The 13,038-nt window shown below is 36.7% G+C and overlaps 1 long non-coding RNA gene across 1 annotated transcript in view; it reads left to right on the top strand.

The window, feature by feature from the left end:
- Positions 1-2,998: 2,998 nt before the first annotated feature.
- The window catches only part of LOC127389432 (uncharacterized), a 79,510-nt gene continuing 69,470 nt past the window's right edge, over positions 2,999-13,038 (top strand). The window contains exons 1-2 of the long non-coding RNA XR_007890633.1: positions 2,999-3,148; positions 10,834-10,928. This is a non-coding gene — a long non-coding RNA (uncharacterized LOC127389432). The remainder of the gene's footprint in view (positions 3,149-10,833; positions 10,929-13,038) is intronic.

Genomic DNA, 13,038 nt, shown 5'->3' with positions numbered 1-13,038 from the left:
CAAATAAGCTTGTCTCACACAAATAAGCTTTCTGAATCTGAGCTGGGCTTCCTCCCAGAATCCAGCTTTGCAGCACTTCTGTTGTTCTGCTTTCAGAGGCTGTTCTGGAAGCAGAGATGTATGGTAACTTTATATTGAAAAGTTAAAAGGTGAAAAAATTGGCTTTTGGGGGAACTTCTTTTTATCTTCAGCATATTTGAAATTGCTGTTAAAGTATCTATAAATGTATTCATGAAACATATCAAAGTTGAAGGAATGTATTTTAAACTAATGCCCTCTCCTAGGTTAATGATTAATACTGTGAGAACTCAGCTTGGTATTTATTGTATCATGACACAAGTAAATTGAACCTCAAGCAAGTCATTATCTATTTTAATTTTCTGGTAAGTATGCACTGCGAAATTATTAACTACTTTGGTAGAAGGACAGTAAAAACACAGGGCATGCAGTACCCAGTGAGAGTCTTTGTTCACACTCCTTTGTCCACACTCTGTGTTATATAAAAGCCTTAGTTCTAATTGAAGATGGCTTTCTGTTTCCAGTGCAAAACCTAAATAATTAAATACATTTTAAGAAAAATAAATTTCTGTTTTAATCATTGTATTAAAAAATAATTCCTGCATTTTACATCTGTTTCTCACCCACCATATTAAACCATAACTTCTGTTATCTACATATATACAATGCTATTTATTTCCTGTAGAAATATATTTTAAAATTATTTTAAATAGAGAAGGACTGGAAGTTCTCTGTATCTTCAGTGCTCAGAAATGTCAGGATTAGTTTTGCTTCATGCTGAGCCTTATCAGATAGTTTTTAATTTTGTTCTGACCCACTGTCATGTGTTGAACAAAGATTTTATTTATTTATTTTTTAGACATTGGAAGTGAGTTTTATTGTATGATAATAATTTAAGTAATTCCATCATAAATAATAACTATTGAATACTTCTCCCTTGGGAAACAGGTGAAGTTATAAAACTATTACAGGTAAAGTAGAGGCCATAAGAAGGAGATTAAGTAAAACTTGATTTAAAATTTGAGAAACTTGTTTTTGGTGTTTCTGACTTAAGCTACTGACAAAGGTCTTGGAAAAACAGCCTAACTTTTCTGTTGAGTTTTTAGTACTATGCTAACACAAACAAAAAATTGCTGATTCTTGATATTTTAAAAAGACAAAAAGGCAAGTAGACAATAAAATGTAAAAGCATGTGTTAGTCAGGAGAGAAGATTGCTTGAAAATTTGGCCATTGTTGAATGTCCTTGAAATTCTGCTTTGTAACAACAAGTATGGCTTCTTAAAAATCAGTTTTCAATAGACCAGTCAAAGGCACTTTACTCATCTGTTTTCCTGTCAGATTTCAGTTTCCTCACAAATGTGTCAGCACTGTAGCTAGTCTAAAATAAAAATCTTCAACCTTCTTAATTCTGTGGGAAGGGCATTTTCCTTCACTCAAAAAGTAGTTATATTTCTTGAAATTAAATTGTACCTTTCAGGAAAGACGCTGCCTGGATAATTCTGCCTGAAATGTGAATACTTTAGAAAGTTACAAACACATTTTTCAGAATAGAGATTAGAATAAGAAGACTAGGACAATATTAACTATCCCATTATTAAAACCTGCAACTAGACTTTCCTGTCTGCAAATACTTTAAGGCTCAAATGCCATTTTGCAATTCCCAGCTTTTTCATGGTAAGCTAGCCACTGTTTAGAGCTTCGAAGGTGGTTCACCTAATTTTCCTTTTATCACCAGATAGTACATGACCAAGTTACTTAGATACAAATAAGCCTTGAGAATATCATCAAATCCATTCTAATTTCATTCATGCCTTAGAGATAATAATTTAAAGAGCTAGTCACTGGTTGCAATTAAGCATGGAGAAAATAGATCCATCCCATAATTTATGTCTGCAAAGGTTGGTCTGGATTTGTAATTAATGTTTGCTCCTTTTAATGAAATACTCCAAAGGTCTGCACTTCTGTCATTCATGGAGGTAATTTTTCAATTGATTAGTAAAATAATACTTGAAAAGTAAATGCACCTGCTTTAGCACAGTAATGTCTTAGTCAAGTAGAGACAATGATTGGAGTGCTAAAAAAATATCATTTCAATACAGTAGAGACTGGAGTTTTACTCCTCCAGAATTCAGAACTCCCACTAAAGAGAAAAAAAGGAAAAGTAATTAAACCTCCAGCAACTTATTCAGTATGCTTTCATCCAGTTTAATTCCTGGGTGGTTTTCAGCATAGCTAAATACTTCTAGGAACACACACCTGACCTGTGCATTTATACAAGGGAAATATCTCTAGAAAGCACATGTTACAGCAAATATGATCTTTATATTTTTGGAGGGCAAGAATAAATCATTTAACATCAGGAATTTGTTTCCATTTTGGACAAACACACAAAATCTGACAGCTCATTTGGATTATATTCTTATTTCCTTTTCAGAATCAAACCTTTTCAAGCCTGCAAAATTGCAGGACTTGAGAGTTAGGGTCCTGCAAGTCGGACTAGACAGAATGCAGAGCAGAAGCCACAATCTATGCTAAGTTCTTGGGGGCTACGAGCATGGTAGTCCAAGAGATTGTGAACCTCCTCTCATCTGGGTCAAGGGTTTTGCTTTCAGAGAAGGAAGCAAGAAAAGTAGTAAATAAATGTGGTGAAAGCAGCCCTTATCCAGTGCCTAGCCTAGTGGAGCAGAGAAATCCAGATAGCAAGGCAAGGAGATGCATGTCATCTGATGAGGGAGAGGAAAAAAGACAGTCTCAAATTTCCTCTGTCTAGTATGGTCACTAGATAAAAAGATAGCTTTGCATAATGTTTGGCAGAATACTTGCCAACAAATTCTCCAGTCACAGTTTTAAAACTCAGTTATGGAAAAGGCATTGGTCCCTGCTCTTGAAAATATCTCATACTATGGCTTCCATATGGATTAAGTTTTTGTTGCTGAAAAGAACTTGATTTAAAGGCTTGTTTCTTTCCACAGTGTTTCCTCACGGATGTGCTTTGGGCAGCAATGTTTGGAGCTTTGCTGATACTGGCTACGTCATTAGGCAGCTACTGTGAATCACCTCTGAGACACTCAGCTCTCCCCATGCACTGAAAGGAAGTCTAGGTTGGACCGCATAGGATGTGCACTCTGGGTGAGCAACACCATTTCACACCTGACTGTAGGACTGCTCCCCAGTCTCAGCCTTCTGAGAATTCTTTTTCTATCCAGAGAGGAAAACACATGGGTAGTGGTCCCTGCATAGCTGTAGCAGAGAAGCCTTTTAGAAATTAGATCTTCTCTCAGAACCTCCAAGAGGAGAGAGGCAGTTGGAAGTGGGGTGTGGGTTAGAAGTGTGGTTGGTGGGCCTTGGGGTGGGCCACAGGAGTGATGGCAGGACACACAGACAGAATGTGGATGTTGTTTTGATACTGTGTATGTTTAGCATTACTGTATTATCTTGCTCATCATAACATTTCTCTTTAAGGATAACAGTTTATAGTTTAACTGTACAGCTTGAAGTGTTTGAATCATCTGAAGGATCTGGCTTTTGTGCTCAAAGCATGAGCAAAGCAGCAGCTAAGGACATAAAAATCTGGACCCTGAATTTAGTATAATTCCCATTGAAATCAATGGATGCTGAGTCAGACTTTCATTCTTTTTGCACACTAGAGACTCAAAAGGTGAAAATCCTGGTACCACCAATGTTTTGCCATTGACCTCACAGGGTCAGGATTCCATGCTAAAAGCCATAAAATGACACTGACATTTTGTCACTGCTGTCTTGGAAAAGATTCATAACAGTGACCCAGGAGAGAAAAATCTGCATAATCCATTACTACTACTACTACTGCATCTACCCACCTTCTATCTTGTTTAAAGAGAGGGAATAATCTGTAATTTTGAGCTGCCTTTATTTTAGCCAGAATGGAGAGGAACGAAAAAATCCTGGGATTCATGTTTCAGTCAACTTATTTAACTTCCCTAAGTAAATTCTTGATTATTTTAAATTAATATAATCAGAAAATACTCTTTTGGAAATGAAGGGAGGTTTTTTTTGTTGTTGTTTGGGTTTTTTTTTCATTGTCTAATATAAAAGGCTTTGTAGTAAACTGGAAGGCAAAATTCAGATTTATAGCTGCTTGTGAATGAAGTACTCATGATTAACAATAAGAACTATGAAGAGTTTATATGTAAATGCCCTAATGATCCCTAATGAAATATTTAATTAAAGACCAGCTGGGAAGATAATCTTGGTTAATAAGAGGAAATCAGGGAATGAACCAATTTCTCTAATGTAAGAGTACATGCAATATGCAATAGATGCTACATACCAACAGCACTTAGATACAATAAGCTGATAAAATACAAAAATAGTCTTCTGCCCTCTGTTAAGTTCTTTTCAGTATTGCAAATGAAAAATATTGACTATACATTCTAGATTTTTAAAAAATTGATTCCCAATTTGTGGACGTAAGTGTACTGAAAAACTTGTGTGGGAAATAATATAATATGTAACGTGGCAGCTCTTAGCAGATTTTGATGCTGTAGAAGAATGTGAACCAAAATCTGATCCCAGTTAGAAGGCAGAAAATCCAGAATAACTTTATGGAATTCAATGGAGTTCATTGAATTTGCTGAAATGGATCAGCTTTCCCATGGCCATTCTCTGCATATTTCTCTAAAAACATAGAGGTGAACCAAATAAAAATAATGTTCACAGAAACAGCCTATCACTGAAATATAAAAGCATTCTCCTTTTATTAGAGAAGAAATTAAGCTCAGCAAAAATTATGTAAATTCTAATTGCATGAGGCTTTGCCTCAGATTTGTGGGATAACTGCTGTGACAATGTCTCTGCAATTTCTAGATAAGCAAATAGATGATGTGTCTGTTATTTCTTCTGGCCCCTGTTAAACTTTGCCCTACATTGCAACTTTTACATACGCTTAACTTTGCAAAAAGAATTATCTTTTCCATCATATAATAATGAGTTATATTATGGACTCTGACAGATTTTTTTAGTCACAAGCTGCATATATATATATATATATATATATATATATATATATATATACTGCACACAACAGACAATGAATAATACTGAAAGCTTGTACATAAATTTGTTGGCTGGGATCTCATGATAACAAGTTGATAAGAAAAAAAAGTCCTGGTTTTGGCACAGTCCAAAATCCTTTACATTTTACATTCCTTCATGGACAGTCATTCTGTCCAATTCTTTGAAATATAATTCTCTTTATTCTTTTCTTAGTGCTTGACACACTGTATTCATCAACACAGCTTTTTTTATTTTGGAACTTTTGGTGGTTTTGATTAATTTTTTTATGTCTGTGTCTTGTTTCTAGGCTCATCTTGAGACACGTATTTTTGAAGCTCCACTTTTCATAGTTAAGCAATAGTGAAGTGTCTAGTCAGGTGAAAAACTTCTTGTCCTTCTCATTCAAAGTCTGCATGCTTCCTTTTTAAGTTTGCTGATTTTGCTTATTATGTTTGTAACAGAGTCAGATTTTTTAAAATATACTGTATGTACAGGGGGAAGGGAATACAGAATCCCACTCCTCTGCTTGCTCTATATTAATCAGGCAGTTGTCTACCCATGAGGCCTTTAACTTCTGTGACTGCTCATAATACATATCCATGCATGCATTTACCCAACTGACACTGCAGATATTCTAGTTAAGGCTGCTTGTGTGATTTTAGCACATATTTGCAAATCTATAAAGGTTTAAGGAGCAGCCGCAGGCCAGTACTGGAAACCAAATCGTCTGCTACCACTCCAGGTAACTGAGAACAATGCATAGATTAGGGTGAGGGTGGAGACTATGGAAATGTAAGCAGGTGTCATGTGAGACAGACTGTGATTCTGGAAAAGGCTGTGTTCCAAATAGAATGAACCAAAGATTTTGCAGAGCTACAACAGAGGTACACTGTGAAGCTAAACAAGATGCTGGGACAAACTGTATCAAATTCTCAGTTCTGGTCATAGGCACTGTAATAGTTTTTCTATTTACAAATGTTCAATTATTATAACCCCTATTAAGCTGTTTTTAAAACTTCCATTCTAGTGATAGATTTGCTACCCTAGTGGAATCAATGGGTTTGCATGTATTTAACTACAGGCGTAGCTTTAACTGGTGTTGAGCTGCTTATTACACCAGTAGATATTTACATTTGGAGATGAAAAAAGCTAGTTTCTGAGTTTTGTGCGAAGTTGGTTTTTCCTTCTTTAAGACTTCTGTTTGGTGAATAACTGCACAACTTGAGACGTAAGGGGTGCTCGTACTGCTCTTTGTTTCTCTCAACTCCTTGTGAAGGAGTCTATAGAGGCTAATTTAGAAACCTTCCTTATATTTCTAGAGGAAAGTGAAGTGATGTGAACATACCTGTCTGTGTGAGCCTGCACTCCAAGTGCATGTATTTACTGGAGTAGCTGGAGCTTTCCGCCACTCAATCAGACCTAGGTGTCCTGTGAGTTTATGCAGTTGAACATTGAAGTCAGGAGTGGTACCACATTTCCAAGAAGTGTGTACTTAAATGCTGGTTAATAATAAGATTTTAACCATTTGTTTCCCCATTAACATTCATGAAAGCATATATATTGTATGTCAAGCCCTTTCAAATTAATTTCCTGGTCTTCTATAGAGTTATAAGGATAGAGTATAACGCACAGTTTTCCCTTGTATTACATATGAACCTGCCAGTATAATCTAGTAGCAACTCCCTCTGTGCACAAAATTTTAAGCTCTTGAAGTAAGTTCTTTGAGATAAGAATAAAGCCCCCTTTATTGGGAGTTTTTCTCAGAATGTGAAACATGTTTCCTCCCTGAATACCATGTAAATTTTTCTAAAAGAGGCGCTTTGCAAATAAGCTGTTATGTTACTAAAGAAAACATTGATTAGTTTTAAATAGCAGTAACAATTCAAGTGCATGTAAAGACAAGTGCATTTGCTTTTGAGGTTAAGCCTCTAAATTTAATAATTTAAGGGAAAATACAATAAGGTGCAATAGAAGCAGCTTCTGTGGATTGCATTATGCAATTACGACTGCCATAACTACAGTTATCTTACCAGATCATACTATGTTTTCCACTCATACTGTTTTTTAATACAAAATACTTCTTTATCACTGTGTTATTTGGAAATATATACTATCTGGAAAAGGTTGTATGCTCTGTGTGTTGATTCAAGAAATCTGAAAAATCAAGGCAGTATTCAAGTGAATATGGTATCCAGCTGAAGCGATCTGTTTTTTTTTAGTCTTGTCAAGATTGTTTTTACAGGTGAAAACTCAGGTTTTAGGGGCTTTCTTTCCCAGTTGCCTTAATTAAATTATGTTACACTTACATTTTGCTTAATATACACAAGACTAGAATTATTAGAAAACAGGTTTTGGCTATGTCTTGTGCAGCTTAACTTTAAAGAAGTTCTTGACAATTCTTTTACCTGAGGAATTGCATAAAGTCATTAACTGTCTAGATCAGAGCCTGATCACACACAACCTGTGTGCCAGAAAGCAGTTGTATGATGTAAAAAGGCCTCAAACTGTGCAACCTGAAGCACCAGCAGCTTTATATCCATTTGACAGAATGAAGGTTTGATTTCTTGGAAGTGGCAGACTTTGGACAGTGACAGGAATCTTCCCTTAGTGTGAATGCCCTAAGCCGTTCTTCTTGTCTGGAATGCTGTCATGGTTTTAGCCAATAACCAGGTGACAGATTCTATTATCCCCCCACTACTCTTCCAAGGGAAGATGAAAAGGGGAATAAGGGAGAGAGACTTTAAGGTTGGAAAAAAAATCAAGCTAGAATCGGTTTAATGAAGTAGTAATAATAGTGATGATGGTGAATCACAAGTATATACAAATATGGAACCCACACTTCTTAGCTGGTAATTATTTCCTGCCCAGAGAAGTTCCAAACTGGACTTGGCAGCAGATGGGGTGCCCAATTCCAGGGTCCCAGTGCCAGTCCACAACAGCTTTGGAGCAGCCAAGCTTGTCCTACTTGTGGAGGCAAGAGAAGGCAACCTGCCTCGGTGAACAGTGTTGTTCTTTGGCAAGAAAACAGGATCCGTGAGCAGCAGAGGGAACAACGAGAAGCAAAGAGGCCCCAGCCCAGGAAGCACTGCAGCCAAGGGAGGCCAGAGCCGGGCTCTGAGGAGCCATTTGGCACCGAGCACCCTGGCAGGAGCGCTGGGATTGGTCCCGGCGGGTCAGCTGACCCATCCTCTGCTCGCCACAGGCACAGCCCGGAGCTGCTGAGGGGCTCGGCGCGCTCAGGTCAGTGTGGCCCTAGGACACTTGTGTCCTGGCCCTCTCAAACTGCTATTCCAGATCTGGGAATGCTTTTGGGGAAAACATGATGTATGAGGAAGAGCAGAAAGAGCACAATTAGTGTGTTTATATAGTCAAATTTGTGGCAAAAGAGAACACTATAACCCGTTCTCCGTCACATGAAATAGGCCAAGAAGTAGAACTTAAGTTATAGTAGCAAAGATTCAGATTAGACTTAAAAAAACCATTAAAAACCACCCAACTTTTATAATAGTAAGATAATAAAACACTGAAACATGTTGCCTGGGAAATTTTGAAGTTTGTATCCTAAGGTCTGGCCCACGTTGTTTTGGCTTTATCCAGCTTCATGAGTAACCAGCAGTTGAATGATTTATATAATGTGTAACTCTGAAAATATGAAGGCCATACTGGCAGATAGCAAACCATATGTTGTATTTCCAGTCATATACTCATGCATACATTTCTGGGTTTTTATTCCGTTTCCTTTTTGTGTATTCAAAGATACTCTTTTTTCCATGACGTGTGCACACTTGTTCTTCAGTTATGTGTTTAAAATGCTGTGAAACAAAAGATACAAATAATATTCTGTGTGAAATGCTACTTCTTTTTACATTTACATCCCCACTTAATCCTTGTAGCTCATGTAATTTCTCGCAAGCATTGAAGTAAAAACAAATGTTCAGAAAATCTGTGAAATATGAAATGGTAGCAACCTCTCAGACTGACTTTGGAAGGTCAGGGCATAACAAATAAGCAGGGGAAAACCAGAAATGGCATATAGAAAGCAAGGAGAATAGTATGTCATGCTGGGGTGGCATTATTTGCTGAATGAAGTGGATATAAAGGAGGGTGTAAGGAGACTAATGAGGAGGTAAGCAAGAAAAGGGAAGACTTGTAAAACATAGGATGAATTTAAAGCAGTGAATTATGACCAAAATCAGGATTGTAAGGACAGAAAACCCATTCTGCATCTTGAAAATGGAAGAAGCAACAAGGTTTGAACTTAGCACAGATGACAGAGGAAGTAGGTATATTAATCAAGAAGTTGTACTGGATTAGGCCCAAAACTGTAATGAGGAGACATGGTGGGAAAATGTTTGGCTAGTGAAACTGTCTGTTAGCGGAAATGGAAACCACAGCTGGTCCAAAATTGGGGGAGTTTCATGTAGTTCCAATAAGAAGCACATTTTAATTATGATTGAGCTAATGTTTCCTCATATGTAAAAAAGTGTTGTGGTTAAAGTATAAAAATAAAGTAAAAGCGTTAAGAATACCTTTCCACAAAGGAAGATTTCCCAAGAATCCCTTGTTGTTCCTTATTAAAAATGTGGGCCATAGCTTAGAAAAGAGAGTGATAACAGTTTGATACAGCCACTTAGTTAATGTGGGCCTTGGTTGCTCAAATCATAGTGATAACTCTTTCTTTTGAAGCTTTTAATATTTCATAGCAAATTATCTAAGGCCACACAGTCTGTTTTCTGTAGAGGCTAGTATGTGCCTACAGACACGTACACACTCATTTGCAGTCATTTCTGATCTAGCATTGTTTTGTAAAAGCCTCCAGCTCAACAACATAAAAGATGGTAATACGTAAATCTAAGGGGAAAGTAACAAAGTTATTAGTGAACTTTTTTTGCATAAAATAACCATGGTTTCCAACATTATACAAAGAGGTCCCTTATCAGTATAATGTGTGCCTCTCATCTTACCATCCTGTATCTGCGTTTTTTCCTTACTATGTCTATTCCCCTTAAAATCCAATTTTCTAGTTATACTAGTGTTTATTAAAAGCTTGACTATAAGGTCTGTGTTTACCCAAAGATCTATTTTTATCATAACTGTTTATAATGGTTAAACCTCAACAACTTAAACACTTTACACAAAATAATGTATTTTCAATAAATTGAAATATTAACCAATCATATGTAATGGTTCAGTTCTAGCAAATGGATTGCTAGAAATCCTTAGGGTTTCATATAAATTGAAAACTGTATTGACTGACCAGGCTGCACTCGAATTACATTGCATTTGGATCAAAAAGCATAGAAAAAGTTCTCATTATAGTTCCCTGACATTAATTTGAGCATTTTTATATGTGTGTCCTATTAAGTACTTTAAGTGCTTTTTGATAATTGTGCTTTGTAGTTTTTACAGCACTTCAGCCTATTCCCAGTTCAATTTCCTCTTTTATCCGATGTTTGAAATATTGATTTCTGACAGATAAAAGCAAACCTTATAATCTCAGCAGCATGCAATAAGTGAGTAAGACGGGGCTACAGAATGCATCAGGGAATGGTCATATTTGAAACCGTCTTTGTTTTATTACATTTCGTCAACAGAATTTACTTACCACTTGCTGATATTTATGTAAAAGCAGGACTCCTGATAGTCCAGTGATATTACCAGTTCCTGGTATACTTTTGCATTTAGTAAGATAAAAGAAGAAACTCCCTTGGTGGTTGATGATTGCAGCTGCTTAAACTGCTGTCAGCTGCCTTGAAGTAACTGTGATTTATCTTCTTCAGATTGTGCAGCGTTGTGTCCGTGAACTTCCAGAGTTTGCATTAAAAACTGACAGAACATCACCGTGCCAGAAACTTCTCATTTTGCGGCTCTGAAGGTAAAAACAAGAGATGCTATGCTTTTTCTGGGGTTGGGAACACTGTCCAAGTCCTCTGCAGAACTGTTGTGACATGAGAGAGATCTTAAATGGGTTGGAATTCTGAACGGGACTAAATAAAATGAAAAGATACTAAGAAATACAGGCCTGATGCTTTGTCTTACATGTTTTCATGATGTCTCTTCTGAAATATCTAGAAAGGGAGTGAAGAATTCAGTCCAATCCATTTCCTAGTTACCTAGTTAAGGGTATGTTAGGAATTCAGTTTGCCTGTTTCTCCTTTTCATTATCCAGTGTAAGCCCTTTTGCATCTCACAAGTAACATTGCATTAAACATCTCTACTCAGCTCCATTAGCACCTGCAGTAAAAGAGCAGAATATAATCTACAGGGAATTAGCTGCTGGATATCTGACAGTATTTCCTCTGAAGTTGTGAAAATCAAGATCAGAATACTGTTTTAGAAGGTTAGAAAAGTTCCTCAGTTTACACAGTAGCTTTGACAATCAATAGTAAACCTATCAATGTGAGAACTCAACAAGAGTCTCCATCCTAAAGACCAGAGCAGGATGAAACTGAGTCTTTCTCTTGAAGTACACATTTTCAAGAAGGAGCAATTTACCTGAGAACACAGGCAGGCAAAATAAAGGAGGAGTAGGAATGTTAATTTATAATTTAGACACTCAGATGAACACTGAGATTTTATTTAATCCCAAATTAACCATTGCTAATTCAGTCACATATTTTTTCTCAATCCTGGAAATACTTAAAACAACCATCTTGCATCTAGGCTTTAAAACAATTTGGTATAGAATAGTTTACTACAAAGGGCATTTATGAATGCTGTATTAGTGATTTTTGTTTGTTACAGACTGGAACTCTGCCAGCCACTTAGCAGTGTAAGGTTTAATCTCCCAGCAATTCAAATTTTCATTACTAAGCAATTAGCACTTAGAGTTTTAGGTGATAAGCACTGAGCTGCATTCAGGAAATGCTGGGTTGGTGACAGCAATGCCAGGTTTCTAGGTTCTGAGGAATGACAAGCCTGGAGAAGTTATTTACTTAAGGCTGTCAGGGTGAAAAGAGCTTCTGATCATAGTCATGATCATAGCATATAGAAAAAAGGCTGATGAAGCAGAACTTGTTCAGTAGTAGAATGCGCTAGAGATGGAACCTTTAGGGAACAAGAGAAAACAGTGGAGTAATTAGGAAGGCTTGGTAGCTTAGGAGTTGAGTTTAATATGAAGTCAGAGCTAGAGGTCTTAACTCGAGGATCAAGGTGCATGGCCCAGTCAGAAAATGAGGACTGGCTGGAGGTAACCTTTGCAGCAAGGATTCCGCAGTGATGATATAAGAGTTGGGAAGCCTGAATCAGCAAGACTATAGAACTGAAAGAATTAAAGATTTGCCAATAAGAATAAAGACAGGGCCACTTTTGGTAGAATTATGTTTAACAGCAAATGTGTAATTGAATATTCAACTAAAAATCTAAAAGCCCCAAATAAAATATTTTGTTCAACTTTAACGTGTTAGCTGCACCCAACCCAAATTTCCGTGTTCCAGCAAACCAACACAGAAATACGCAGACACATGCAGGTTACATTCCTGTACATTCTGTATATGCAGGTAAAGGATCAACATGAAGATTCTGCAGTGGGTGATATAACCATAGACAACCTCAGTTAGAATTTTGAAGGAGGTGTTCAGCATTTTTCATACTGCTTGGTTATTTACAGTTCACGTAAAAAGAGAAAGCATTGGAAAAGGTTTAGGTTCTAATAAACCAAGTCCCAAAGCCTAAAGGTATAAAGGCAGTTGCAGAAGCTGTCTCTTAGAAAATGTTATGTATACAATGTTATATTTGATAGCTGAATGGAAAGTGTTTCTGTTAAGAATTGGGAGCAATTAGAAATGGAAAAGTACCGTGTGGAAAATAAAGGGCTGACGATTTTTGATTGAGGTTTTTGTACAAATCAAGTAGGAAAACAAGACATTGTAAATACCATAAGATATTTCATAATGGCCTGGTTGAATGTGACATTGTATGTAATGCCTGTGTGGATGCACAGTCTAGTATTACAGCTAATAGAATTATCCTAATATTTTGATCTG

This window comes from Apus apus, chromosome 11 (assembly GCF_020740795.1).
Source record: "Apus apus isolate bApuApu2 chromosome 11, bApuApu2.pri.cur, whole genome shotgun sequence".
NCBI lineage: Eukaryota > Metazoa > Chordata > Aves > Apodiformes > Apodidae > Apus > Apus apus.
The sequence above is the reverse complement of the archived record's forward strand: the minus strand, read 5'-3'. Positions and strand labels throughout refer to the sequence as shown.